Consider the following 14,251-nt stretch of genomic DNA (forward strand, 5'->3'; position numbering starts at 1 on the left):
CTAATTTAACCTTGGTCATGACCTCCCCTATTCCCCTATCTTGCACCCTACGAAGTTCACAGGCCCTATTTATACTATGTGTGAAAAGCAATAAAAGAAGACACAACATTTATGTGGGTTTGAAACAAATCTTCATCATGCATATCTTTGAAAAGTGTCCTGCATTCACATAGTCAGTATATGTTCCAAGTATTTGGATAAAAGGTATCTTCGTCAAGTGTCCTGCAAACCATTGTTAAGCTATTGAAAATCATAAATTAGAAATAAAATGCTTCAAAAAACAACATTAGTCAAATGGAAGCTTAACTATGGGAAAATAAAATTTAACTTTTTTTCTTCTTTTTTATACCCATAAAACAGCTTTAAAAAAGCCAAAACCTATGAAAAAGTCAAAAGTCAAAATTCAAAAAATACTTTAAAATAAAATTAAATTATAAATTATAGATTTTTCACAAAATCCTGCAAACCACTGTTAAGGTAGAGAAAAAAAAAAAAAAATCTTCAAAAAACACCATTAGTAAATTGCATAATGATAAATCTAAATTCTAAATTCTTAATATTGTATTTGCATATGCTGTTAGAAGATCATACATAGGCCTACATGAGAAAATGACATGCACCACGTGAGGGAATGTGCATTTATGCAATTTTTTGCATGAGAAAGTGCAATGAAGGAGGCAAATCCTTAGTTCCTCATGTGAAAATGAGATTTCTCACGCGAAAATCTAGGAAATAGTATGGACAACTGCGAAAATATGGAAAATAGAATCATAAAAAGTGCAAAAAACAAAATAGATGAGGTCAAAAATTTTGATTTTTTTGTGGGGCACCATAAATGTATATGCAAAATTGGAGGCCTCTGATCCTCACATACACTTCAACATGGTCATTACTTGTGAGATCATCCCAAAATAAACATTGTATTGTTTATTCAAAAAGTCTAACAGAGCGACCTCTTGCCTTCTAACTAGAAGGATTATGCCTTTGCTCTTAGAATGAGAAACAAGCAACCAAACCTCTAGAATGAAGGTTTTATGCAGCTAAATGAAAGTGCAATTAATCTTTACGAGAGATGCAATTATTAATCTAAGAAATGAAGAAAGATAGTATGGTAAATGGATGCATATTTAAAATCTAAATGATATTACAATGAAAGAAATAAAGCTATGCAAATGTGAGCAAAGTGAGTAAGAATTTCAGCATAAATTCGATGCAAATTCCAAAATTCATCCTCTGTAATGAGGAATAGAGAGCTTCTTTTATAGAATCCAAGAGATGATCGACAGTCAAGATTAATCGAAGTGGACAGTCAAGATTGAAGAGGAGAGCTAGTCATAAAGGTAACTTCCTCATGAAAAGGGAGTTAACTAGTTGCCTTTGAGTGATAAAAGGAGTTAACTGAGTCATTTTTTAGTGATAAAAGGAGTTAACTGAGTGCCTTTTGAGTGATAAAAGGAGTTAACTGAGTCCTTTTTGAGTAATAAAATGAGTTAACCGAGTGCCTTTTGAGTGATAACAAGAGTTGACTAACTACCTTTTGAGTGATAAAAGGAGCTAACTAGTTTGTTTGTTTTTTTGAGTGAATATTTAATTTAATAAAATAGAATATGACCTAATAAATGGATAACTTTAACTAATTGAATAATTAAATTCAATAATTAAAAAGAGGAGATATCTTATTAAATTAAATGTATTTAATTCCTTTGTATATTAGCTAAAGATGTAATTTTAATTAAATTAAATTAGAACACTTATAATTTAATTTAATTAAATTGATAGGTTTGTGTAGCTAATTTGAGTCGATATTTAGGAAATAAATAAATAATATGATTAATGCAAATTATGGTTTTCTGAATTTGACACCTAGGTCAAGTAGCGATTATTAGACTTAGAATTGCCTAGTAAAATAGGACTTAGGAATAGTTGAATAAACCAAAGTTGGTTAATATGGCAATGTGCCAATTTTGGGGTATTACAATAACCACCTTGTGAATTATGTGGTTTGGAATTGAAGAAAGTAACAAATCAAAAGTCTGATGATTTGAACGAGCAAGACACAACCAGACTTAAATGTCTTCCCAAGATCTGAGACTCATAGAGACCCTGGAAAAGAGGTGCTAAGGTGTCATGATGCCACATTAAAAAAATAGTAAGCACTAACACCTTGAGTCTTGGCTAGAGGAACACCCTAGATGGAAAACAACAGAGACCACCAAAGGTTTTGTTGGTTCAAAGAAAGCCCATCATGAAACCCATCACTAGGCTAATTAATCCAAGGATTGACAACTTCCCAAGCTTTCCATATACTCTTGATAACAAAAGAGCCCTGAATATGCATTGGTTCCCACATTATGAGAAGGGTTTGAAAGAAAATACCTTTCGATGTAGGCCTATTAATAGGAAATCTAGAAGTAATTTAGTGTCAAACCAAAAGTTTACAAGCTTCATCACTAGTGATGGCATGTATAATCCACTTAGCACAAAGTGTGAGGCCTTGCTTCTACATGGAAAGAAAGCCAAGGCCTCCAGACTCTTTGAGGAAACAACAAAAATCCTATCACACTCTATGAATGCCATGATGGTCAAAACTAGAAGCCCAAAGAAAGTCAAAGAGAAATCATTCTAATTTTAGATATGAAGCTTTGGAAGGAGCCAAACAAGAATAATAATAAACATGCATAGCTGCTAGGACCTTCTAACAAATCTTGAACTTCCCCACAAGAGAAAGGGGTTTAGTAAGCTAGTACTCAAGCTTCTTTTCAATTTTCACAAGCACAACATTCCAAAAATCCATTAGTGACCTTGAAAGGAAAAGGGAGTGCCTAGAAAGAAAAAAATACCCCCATGTGTGACCCATTTCCATTCGAACTCAACAAGCTAGGGTGGAGCTGGAAGAAAAGATTGCCTATAGAAGAGTTTTTTATTTCATTGAATAGCAGAACCAAAGGCTTGAAAAAAAGTCTCCAAGCATTGCAAGGCATTAGTGATGTTCTCCTCATCCTCCAAAAGATTGAGAAAGGAATCATTAGCAAAGTTCCCATTGACCAACTTAGAAGAGGAATCTAGCAAGGAGATTCCACAAACCAAACTAGAGGAAATAGAGTGGGCTAGCAAGTAACCAAACCCTTCAACAACAAGAACATACAAAGTTGAAGCTAGAGGGAAACCCTGCTAGATGGAGTGAAAGAGCCCAAAGCCTTCAAATTGAGAGCTATTGATAGTAATACAAGGATTAGCATCTCCAAAAAGCATCTCCACATATTGAAGAAAATTGGTTCTAAAACCTAAAGCTTGAAGCATAGCCAAAATGAAGGGAATTCAATTCCTAAAGGCTTTAGATTGAGAGCTATTAATAGTAATACAAGCATTAGCATCTCCATAGACTGAAGAATATTGGTTTTGAAACCTAAAGCTTGAAGCATAGCCAAAATGAAGGGTCATTCAATTCGAGTATAAGCTTTACCAAAATCAATTTTCAAAAACACAGACTACTAATTAGACTTATGATCCCATTCCATGACTTCCCAGAAAAAAATGATGTTGTCAAGAATATACCTGGACTTAATAAAGCTAGCTTTCTCTGGCCACACAATTAAAGGAAGGAGATGTCAAGTTTTAAGAGATATTGCCTTAGCAATAATCTTGTATGATACATTAAGCAAAGTGATGGGCCACTAGTTGTAGGTATCCTTAGGGTCACCAACTTTAGGTCTGAATTTTATGTTTCCTTTATTAACAATGGCCCCTAGAATCTTAGAATAATAGGCTTCAAGATAGACTTTGTGTAGGTCTAGACCAATAGACTCTTAGAGGTCCTTGTAAAATTCATAGGGAAACCCATCACACCTAGGGGATTTGTCATTAGCCATAAAAAAAATAGCCTCCTTAAGGTCTCAGATGGTGAGAAGTTGCTCACATAAAGCATGTTGCTTTACATCTAGGTGTTTTGGAGTAATAGAAATACACTTTCTGAAGGCTTCTTCCCAAGCAACTGAATTTCCCCATGAAGCAAAAACATTTTCATAGTGGTGAAAAAAGCTTGTAGGATGTCAAGGAAATTGGAGAGAATAGAATTTCCTTGTTTAATCTTTTTAATCCCAAAATTGGTATGATAGGATCTAAGAGCTTGGAAGAACTCTTTAGAAGCTTTATGATCAACCTCCAACCAATGGAGGCATGCTTTGATTTGGGCCCCTCGAGAAACATAATTATCCACAATCTTCTTGTCATGACGAAGCTTGGCAAGATGGATTTTTAAATCAACAACAAATAGGTTAAGGGTGAGAGCTTTAGAATCCTTATTGAGGGCCTTAGTAGTGGACCCATAATACCATCTTCTAAAAATTGCCAACTGCTACCGATAGATGCAAAGAAATCTAGAATTTTTGGTAACAGTATCATTCCACCATTGAATCCAACCTATTTGAGAATATAGACATGGCTCCAAATTCTAGACATGTAGGATATGAGCAATAGTATGCTAGCATCAACGTATTAAGGAAAAGTTGCATCCTGACAGTACACTGGACAACTGAAAGCATATGTTAGCACCAACGTATTAAGTAAAAGTTGCATCCTGTAATGCCCCGCCAAGGGATCCAAAGAATTTCACTAAGCTTGTCAAACAATTTTATTTTTTTTAATATAAACATGAAAGTAAAACCATACACAACACTTGCGGAAGCAATAGTAACATCCAACTGAAAATAACATAACATATCAGATTACATTCTTTAAAGATCCCTTAATGTTGAATTACTTCTAATTATAACTTATTCATCTAACATTACATCCTTAACAATGAAATAACAAGGATACATCCAATGTTCTTAAAACCATATACAAGTGTACATTTTAAATTGCTCAATCATCCACTATGCATGTTGCAAGATATGAAAAGCTTAAAAGAATAAACATTCGTACAAATAAAGTACAACATCATCCAATATTAATCCATGATGCGATTAAAGTAAATGAAACCATAAACCATACATGATACATCATCATCATAAAGATGTAAACATCCATCATAAAAGATAACCATATATCATAACATAATCTAACTAAGTGCACGATTCCTCCTAAATATAAATAGCATCATTAGACCATCGTGGATCCTAGCCATCCCTCCGTGCGTAACATTCCAAAGCATCGAAGAGATCATCGGCTATAAACATAGTAGGAATGTCACTCCTAAAAACATCCTACTAACATGCACAGTAAAGCATAGGATACCATCATCTAACATATGCAAACCATCAATATAAGAAACATACCAGCAAATACATCCATCATAAGGTATATCATCTACCATAATGATCCAAGAACATAATGAAGATAAATAACAACCAAGAATACTCTAGCCACGGTGTCTCAATGGATCTCAAATGATAAGAGTGGAAAATACACTACCACCCGACTGCATGGTACCTAAATGGTCCACTCCCACCATGCTAAGGAGATAATCTCAAGTCCCAAACAGGATTTCATAACCACAAAGCATAAATCTCTATAAGTCCAAGAATCCTAAAAGTATACTAACTTAAAGGTTCCAATACACACAAAATTGACATCTAATTCCTAGAGGCACAATAATGACATGTAGGAAACCTACTCTGCAAGCAGGAAAGTGTCATCGCATTTATCTCGTACAAGTTACCCTGGCAGTTAGCTAAACTCCATGGGTCTATACAGATCTCATGCGGCCACTAGTATCCTCTCATACTGATGAGGCATACTATGGAATGCAAGGTCACAACCATGTGTCTCACTACTCCCATCCTAGCTTGTACAAGCGCTCAAGGCATGGGCGAGAACATCCAAACAATTATCTTTTTAGGTTCATTTAATCCCCATTTAGTGTGTAAATATTATCACTTATTAACCAAACTTACAATGAGTTATCCTGGCAGACACTTAGGGCCCCAGCCCCCATTGCAAGCCACTTCCCGACACTACAAGTAAATTACCTACCCTAATGCTCATGGAACCATATATCGCCAAAATCACCAAAGAAAATCCATAATAAAATCATCAAATATCCACAATAAGAATCATCAAATATCCATGATAAAATCATCAAATATGCATAGAAGCATCAAATCTCCATGAGCAATATCCATAGAAAATCATGACCACAACAGTTCTCTATTGGCAACTGAAGGCATCACTGATAATCATAAGTATCCATTGGTTCTCAATAACCAAAATAAATCATCACATCCATTGGTTCTCAACAAGCAACCAAGAATATTTCAAAATCATATTGATCGAAGACTCCAAAATGGTTGAGTCAAACATGTCACAACATGACATCATCAAGAATAAATCCACATTTTAGTCCCATCATGGCGACTAGAAAATAATCCAAGGATAACTGATCGATGACTCAAAAATGATTAGCTCAAGTGTCTCATACACATACATCTAAGCTTCACACATGAAGACTGATGAACAAATACAAACATTTCATAGAGCATACGATCACATTACCATGGTTGGGCTTATAAAGATCGAGACCAAATAAGATCAACATGCCAACACATCTCATAACCCCCCGAGCCTCTGGTAACAACCTAGGACTGGTCAACACTAGTTAACCTAAAACCCAAAACAAGAAGCATATAGAATACACGATGCAAAACACATGTTTTGGTTTTTCTATAATCTCATAGTTGAATAATGTGTAGAGTTTCATTTTCCATTTTCAATTGTAGGGGTTTCAATTTCCATTTTCAAGTATACTTCAAATGTCTAAGTTTCATCATTTGGCCTACAAGTCAACCCATTTGATTCCCTGATAGCATTATCCTTCCATAATTAAGAATACATTCTAAAAATAACTTAAGGATAATCATTGACCTTAATTAAATTGTTCTCTATTTTAACCATGATCCATATTCTACTTGATTAACTCTTCTTTAATGTTACTTCAACTTTTCACATAAATCAAGGATCATTAATCATTAAATTATAAGAGAACCAAATCATCATTCTTCAAATAAGATATCTTAACTTAATTAGAATGATCTATTAAATCCATCAATTAACATAGGCACACCATCTATGACCTATTATCATTCTAATAATTCTTAATTAAGACTTAATTAAATAATATTAAAGCTTAAGCCTTTAATTCAATCGTTATCATCATTGACAATCATATAATATCTAAAATCATAATTCAAGTCATAAGACTTATCAACTTCAATATAGATAATTTACAATCTTGTTACAAGATTTATATCAATTAAATCTCCATTATATAACTTAATTATTAATTAAATCTAATTAACTCTAATTATTTGATTTAATTAATAATTACATAACCATATCAACGTTCCAATTAATATCAGTTGACTAATAACTAACTAGAATTCTGTAAGTTAAAAGACCACTATAATTCAATCCTCAAATGATCCTATTAATAATTCAATAATAATGTCTTAATAATATTTAAATACAAGATATATTGAGAATCTTAATAGTAATTCCATGTGACCACATTTGTCATCTCACAAAGAATACCTACATTCCCTAGACAATTCGCATTATCATATATCAAATAAAACTCTATCGTGCAACTTAATTATTAATATCATAGTTATAATATCAACTCAATGGATATCAATTGATTACAAATCGATTATACTTCAAATCCAAAAACTATTATCTTTTCAAAACTTTAATCTTTAAATAATCTCTTCTAGATTAGCTCTATTTGAATTAGCCATTTATATTATTATTTATTAATAGTTTATAGACCCAACAAACATTAATAAATAATAATCTCATCACAACTATTAACGTTCAAAATAATAGTAACTTGTTATTCACGATTAACGAATTATACTAAAGGTGACTAATATCTCCATATTCTACATTGTAAATAATAATATCTTAATGAAAACCTAAATATTGATTGGGTTATTTAAGTTGATAATCCCGCCTTGACCTAAATCAATCCTCTAAAATAAACTAGAGGCAAGCTACCTATTAAATATTATTAACCCAAGCATGTTCATCAAATTACAAAACTCACAATTTCCACCTAATCCATATTCAACTTTAATTAAACTTTTCTAAAAGTTCAAGTAGGATACCCAATTTCTTCCTTAATTTATTAATTAATAATTAATTAATTATTAATTAATAACAATATACATATTTGTATCCTTAATTAATCCCCATTAATCATAAGCCTCCATTAATTCCTTTTAAATATAATAGAACTTATTGTTATCGCACATTATATCATAATGGTTCTTATTTATCAACGCTTTATTAAATAAAACTTATTAATATACATGATAACATTGGCTAAAGTTAAGATGATAAACTTAATATCATAAGTTTAACAACTATACTAAAAGCGTATGCTATGTAATACATAAATTCGATATGATACCACCGCCAACTGCGATTAAGTTTGTTACCGCCACCTGCAATTAAGTTTGTTATGGGCGCTGTTATTATAGGCATCTACCCGTATAGGGGTCATGTGGTCTGTAAACACAGACGTACGATAGTTTTAAAGAACTACCCCCACCGTAGGCTCTCTACGAATGACGATTGCATGAAGCAAAGCAAGTACGCTGTCAGAGATAGGATAAGAGGGAATACGGGGGGTGGGGGTATATCCCGCCCCTCATATATATATAAAATCTTTTCCAAAAATGTTAATCAAAGTTTTCCCACTGCAATTTTAATATCGATAATACCATTAAAAGCTAATACATTTATATATTTATATATATAGTGTGTGTATATATATATATATGTATATATGTATGTATATGTATATATGTATATATATATATATATATATGTATATATATATATATATATGTATATATATAAATATATGTATACAAAGGTTATAAATAAGCATCGCAGTATTTTATTATAAACATTCATATATATTTATATATATGCAAATTAGTATTTTCAAAGAGAACATACATTTACTTTTACACAAGAAGGGTCTTTTTCAAATTAAGAATTTTTCCTTTAAAATAATGGTCTCATAATAACCATTCCTCAGATTTACCTATTAATTTGTTTAATAGGTTTGATCATAAAAATTAATCTTAGAATTTCCTTCATCTAATCCTTGAATCCAATACAATTCGAACCCAAACCCGAGTTAAATCTAATTTCTCCCTTAATTGGATTTAGGGTTTTCTAATGTTTTCTTCTCAAACAAATAAATACATATCTAGATTCCAATTTCAAATTGCAATTTCATTCATGGAATATAACCGGACACATATAACAAACATGATGAAGACAGGAAGAGAAATGGTGCAAAGAGAATATGTGAATATCACGAGTGCACTTGGACACTGATGCTAATCTGCCATGTCTCAGAAGTCCATAGAAAAATCCCTTCCTTCTCCAATCATTTGCAATTCCTCCTAGATCCAAGCCAACCGAATCCTCCAAGTGACTAGAAATGCTAGAAGGAGCATAGAAGCAAATAGAAAATATACGAGCATATGAATCTTCTCCAATGTATGTAAGCTTTGAAACTTCCATTAAGCTTCCATAAGGCTTGTAGCTTGTGGCCTCCATTCCCCTTCCATTTAAGCTTTCATTTTTGCTTGTCCAAACACACTAGGGGAGCCTCTATTTAAAGGCCTCTAAGATGCATCTAGAGTGTCTCTAGAAACAACTAGAAGATAAGCATGACAACCAAGCATGGGCCTTCTCCAACCTTCTAGATAAGTCTTAAGGTTGTAGACACCATGTGCTCAAATAAAATGCTAACTTCTAAGTGTAGACAACTAGTGCATTCTTAGAGTGCAAACTTTCGTGTTGTCTACATGACAACTCCTGAGAATTTACAAACTCCTATGTGAGCAATATTAAAATAATACACATTAATTAAATATAATATTTAATTTACTCTTCCCAATTTAATTAATTTATTTATTAAATCTCATGCACTAACTTTAATAATTCCGCTTTTCAATCTTATTATATTTATATTTTAATCACATGAAATCTAGAATCTTTTATTAATTTTAAATATATCTTCCACTTTTAAGTTTCATTTTTCCAAAACTTAATTGCTAAAATATTTATTAATATTATTTAGTCATTTATTTAAAAATGAGCTCCAATAAATATTGTCACATTCCAAATTTAATATTATAACTTTTATTTCACATTTAATTATTTTATTTAATTAATTTCCCAATTAATTAAATAAAATAAATATTAAAATACTATATTAATTTTCTATTAAATTAAACCATTAATTAAATCTTTTAATTAGGCTTAATTAATAGAAAATACACCAAAGACTCACAGGGTAAAAATATGAAAATCCATCATAGCCAAAATACATACAAAATCAAACCAAAGGTTTAAATCACGAATTACGTTATCCAACGTATTCGGAGGGTACTCAACTCGGATACTTGTCCTAATTTTCCAATTAGAACAAATGGCTTAAAAGGTTGGGATTTGGACTTGAGAATTTATCTCCCCTCTCTTATCACTGAGATAATATGATAGGGTATGCTCATCCTGACATATTCAGGGAAGTCGATACCCGGTACCTGCAACCTGCATAAAACCATGCATGTACAAGCACAATATATACTAAACTAAATAGGCAATGGCAGGAAGTGGTGCATCGTGTAGATCCCGACTAGCAGGTGACTACGACTCCCTTCCTTAACCACATCAGAAACCCATACAAAAGTAAACACGCAAAGCAAACACGCACACCATACACATGCAAGTATGGGGTAAGTATCCGTAATAAAACACATATGATAATAAACCATCTTACTAATCATCATTAATAACTGAAAGCAATGTAGTGATCGTCATCAATAATTGTGAACACTAAAAATAATCATCATACATACATGAAATGTAGAGTCTAATTAATCTCATCACATAATAAACTGAATCCATAGCACAATATCTGTTAATCTCATAACAATGCTGCTAACCATCAACATAAAACTAGCTCCAAAATGGTTCGACAATGATATCAAAATGCGAACTAGGGGCAGGCACTACATCCACCCCCCTGGGATTAGGCTTAGTCCTGGAAGCCTACACGAATGAAAAACTAAGATACCCACTTTGCGGGTCCCATTGAACCCTTTCTCCCTATAGGGAAACATGATTCCACTAAAGATATTACAACACCTTTAGAGCAATATGATTCTGGTTTAATGGTAAATCGAAAACCATATCGATCCAACATCATTCCTTTAACAACTACTGAAATATATCCGCTAATATATTCTAAACAAGAGCATCTTAATGCTTACAAAGATAATCAAGGGCATACTACCTTACAACATAGATAAAAGATACATGTTTTGCAACTACAATAAGTTTCAATTTTCAGTTTTTCCTTTCGTTTAGGTTTTCAGTAGAATTTTCAATTTCAAAAGCCAAGTGTTGAAGTATGAAAAATATGCAAGTAACAGTTTTAAGTTCTGTTTCAGTTCACCTAGTTTTCAAGTTTCAGTTTGAAAGAGATATACATGATAGTTCAAAGTTTTCATTTTATTCAACTAGTTGACAACTAGTGGTATTCAAATATACCCAGAGCTCCCAATGTTGAAACTTGGGCTCTAATACATCCTAACAATACGTTGGACAACTATATGCCAAGAAATGGTAAAATAAATAGGATAGCAGTTTGATAACATCACATCTAGTAGAGTAATGACAAGTAATTCTCAAACCTCATAAAAGGAGAAAAAATATTGTGTAGCAATTATGGCACAATCAAGACATTTGAAAATTTGATCAAAGCCATCTCAAAAATTAGACCAAGTGTGCCAAACCCCACTATGTTGGCAATTGTTAGTATTGGGATCATAAAGGCCCAATTTATTATGCATGTACTACCAAGATTATCTTTCCCTAGTTGTCCAAAGAAAAGGCAAAATGTCATTTTTGTCAAAGGCTATCTCAACCATATTAAAATCACCACACATAACCCAAGAAATTGGAGACAATTTTTCATCCATCCAACACCACAATTGAGATCTTTCCACAACATCATTAGATGCATAAACATTCATTACACAAAGGAATGATTATTAAAAGAAAGAAAAATCCAAATTATTCTGTACATGGGGTAAGAACCATGCAAAATAATAATAGAATGAACACAAGGTGATACAAGAGTAACTACACCACCACTACCAATTTCGTGCTGAGAGGAGAACATATTGTCATCCAACCAGATGACATGACATGCAGAAGAAAGCATGAAACTAGAGATATTAACCTCCTGCATGCAAAGGAAATCAAAATTACCAAGTCTATAATGGTTGTTCCTCACATAGTACTTTCTAGAGAGGTTTGTAAGACATAGCATGTTACATGATAAAATATTCATGAAAAATCTTCCATATCTTCTTCGTCCTCGAGAGAGGAGTAGCCATTTTGCAAGAAACTAGAAACTTGGTTGAAGCTAGAAGGAAAATCTTCTAGATCAGTAGCCTGTCATTTCTCTTTTGGTTTCTCAGCATGTCCAGGAGGACTATGACAATACCATACACTCTAAATCACAATGGATGATGTAGCAAATGGAGTATGAACCATAGGATGTTAGAAACAATAGTCCACCAAAATAACTGAGAGGGGGGGATGAATCAGTTATCTGACAATTAGAACATTTATCTTATTTAACCAAACTTAACCATTCAACCAAATTAAAAAACAACCATAATAAAATGCACATAGACAATTACACTAGATATGTTGGCTAGGGAAACCCTTGATTAGAGGGAAAACCATAGTGGAAATGATGCCCACAAGAGGATGTACTAATATAAATATTCCTTGTTAGAGGATAGACCCTGTTAGGATTCTATTACAACATTTAGTACAATGAGTCCATGTTAGGAGACTTTGAATCCCTATTAGGAGATTCCAACCCTATTAGGAGTTGTGCCAACCCTGTTAGGAGTTGTATTACAATGTATGAAAGAAGAGCCAACTACCCAAACATGCAATTTCAACTATAAGAAGAACCCACTGCTCAAACAAGTAATTTACTATTATCTTCCTTTTTCCTCTATTCTTTTCTCTATCCTATCAACTAGACCAATCACTGCCAGACCTTGTAGACTAGGTCATGAACTTCAGATCCAACTATCAAACCCCAGATCACTCAGCAAAACCTTGGAAATGAAGTTTCCTTCACTTACGCACTACTCTGATCAACTTCACATTCCACACTATCTACTTCTTATCATCAGTTATCAAATCATATTCACACTCTTCATGATAAAGGAAAATGTCCTTCCTTTATATCAAGTCCACAAAAAAATTCCTTGAGTCAGCTATTGGACCTTCCCAATTGATTATTATAGGACCACATTAAGAATACGTTACACTTAGCAATAACATTAATCTTCCACATTGCATCTTGAATATTTTTTTGTACATGCAATATTTTGACAAGTGAGCTTTGCCATGTCATCCTTAAAATCTCTTCTCTATGTCCTCAACCTTGATCCTCAAGATATCAGCTCTGCTAAGAGATATAACAAGTTTACAAGAACATGCCTCTATAAACTCTATCTCGAAACAAACATCACCAAAAGTTACATAACTTCTTCTAGACTTATCCCCTCTTCTTTTGATGTTAACTACATACACTAGATACTGAGAAGTATCTCCCATTACTTTGGATGGTTATAATACTCAACTAGTCATCCATACTAACTTGATTTTTCTATTGTTCTTTTGTTAGATACCATAGAAAACTACTATGTTGACATCAATGACGAACTCATACATGAATTTAACATATCATTATAGTAGTACTCCTCCATAGGAATATCATTACCATTCATGCTTCTAGCTAATATTCCAACAATCTCCCCCTTTGGAATTGATGGCAACATAGATAAAAAAACATCTAGTTCCAAGAATACCAACAAAAGACTGTTCATCTTCAAATCCTCTTCATCAATCATTCTCCCCCATTGATATACCAAAATCTGCTTTATACCAAACTTTTATTCCACATACTATTCTTATGCCGGACATCTTCCTCAACATACTATTTTTCATGCCAAACTTCTCCCCCATTGACATCAATGTCAAAGGTAACCAACTCTACTACATCAACTCTGCAATAACTTATACTTACTAGCTCAAGTGTCAAAAGAAATTATTCAAAACAATATCAACAAGAGTCCTAGGTGACTGTCTATTGTAGATACTCCCTCATTCAAGAAGTATCAACATTCAATCCAGA

This window comes from Cupressus sempervirens, chromosome 11 (assembly GCF_028749045.1).
Source record: "Cupressus sempervirens isolate cs-2001-9-10 chromosome 11, ASM2874904v1, whole genome shotgun sequence".
NCBI lineage: Eukaryota > Viridiplantae > Streptophyta > Pinopsida > Cupressales > Cupressaceae > Cupressus > Cupressus sempervirens.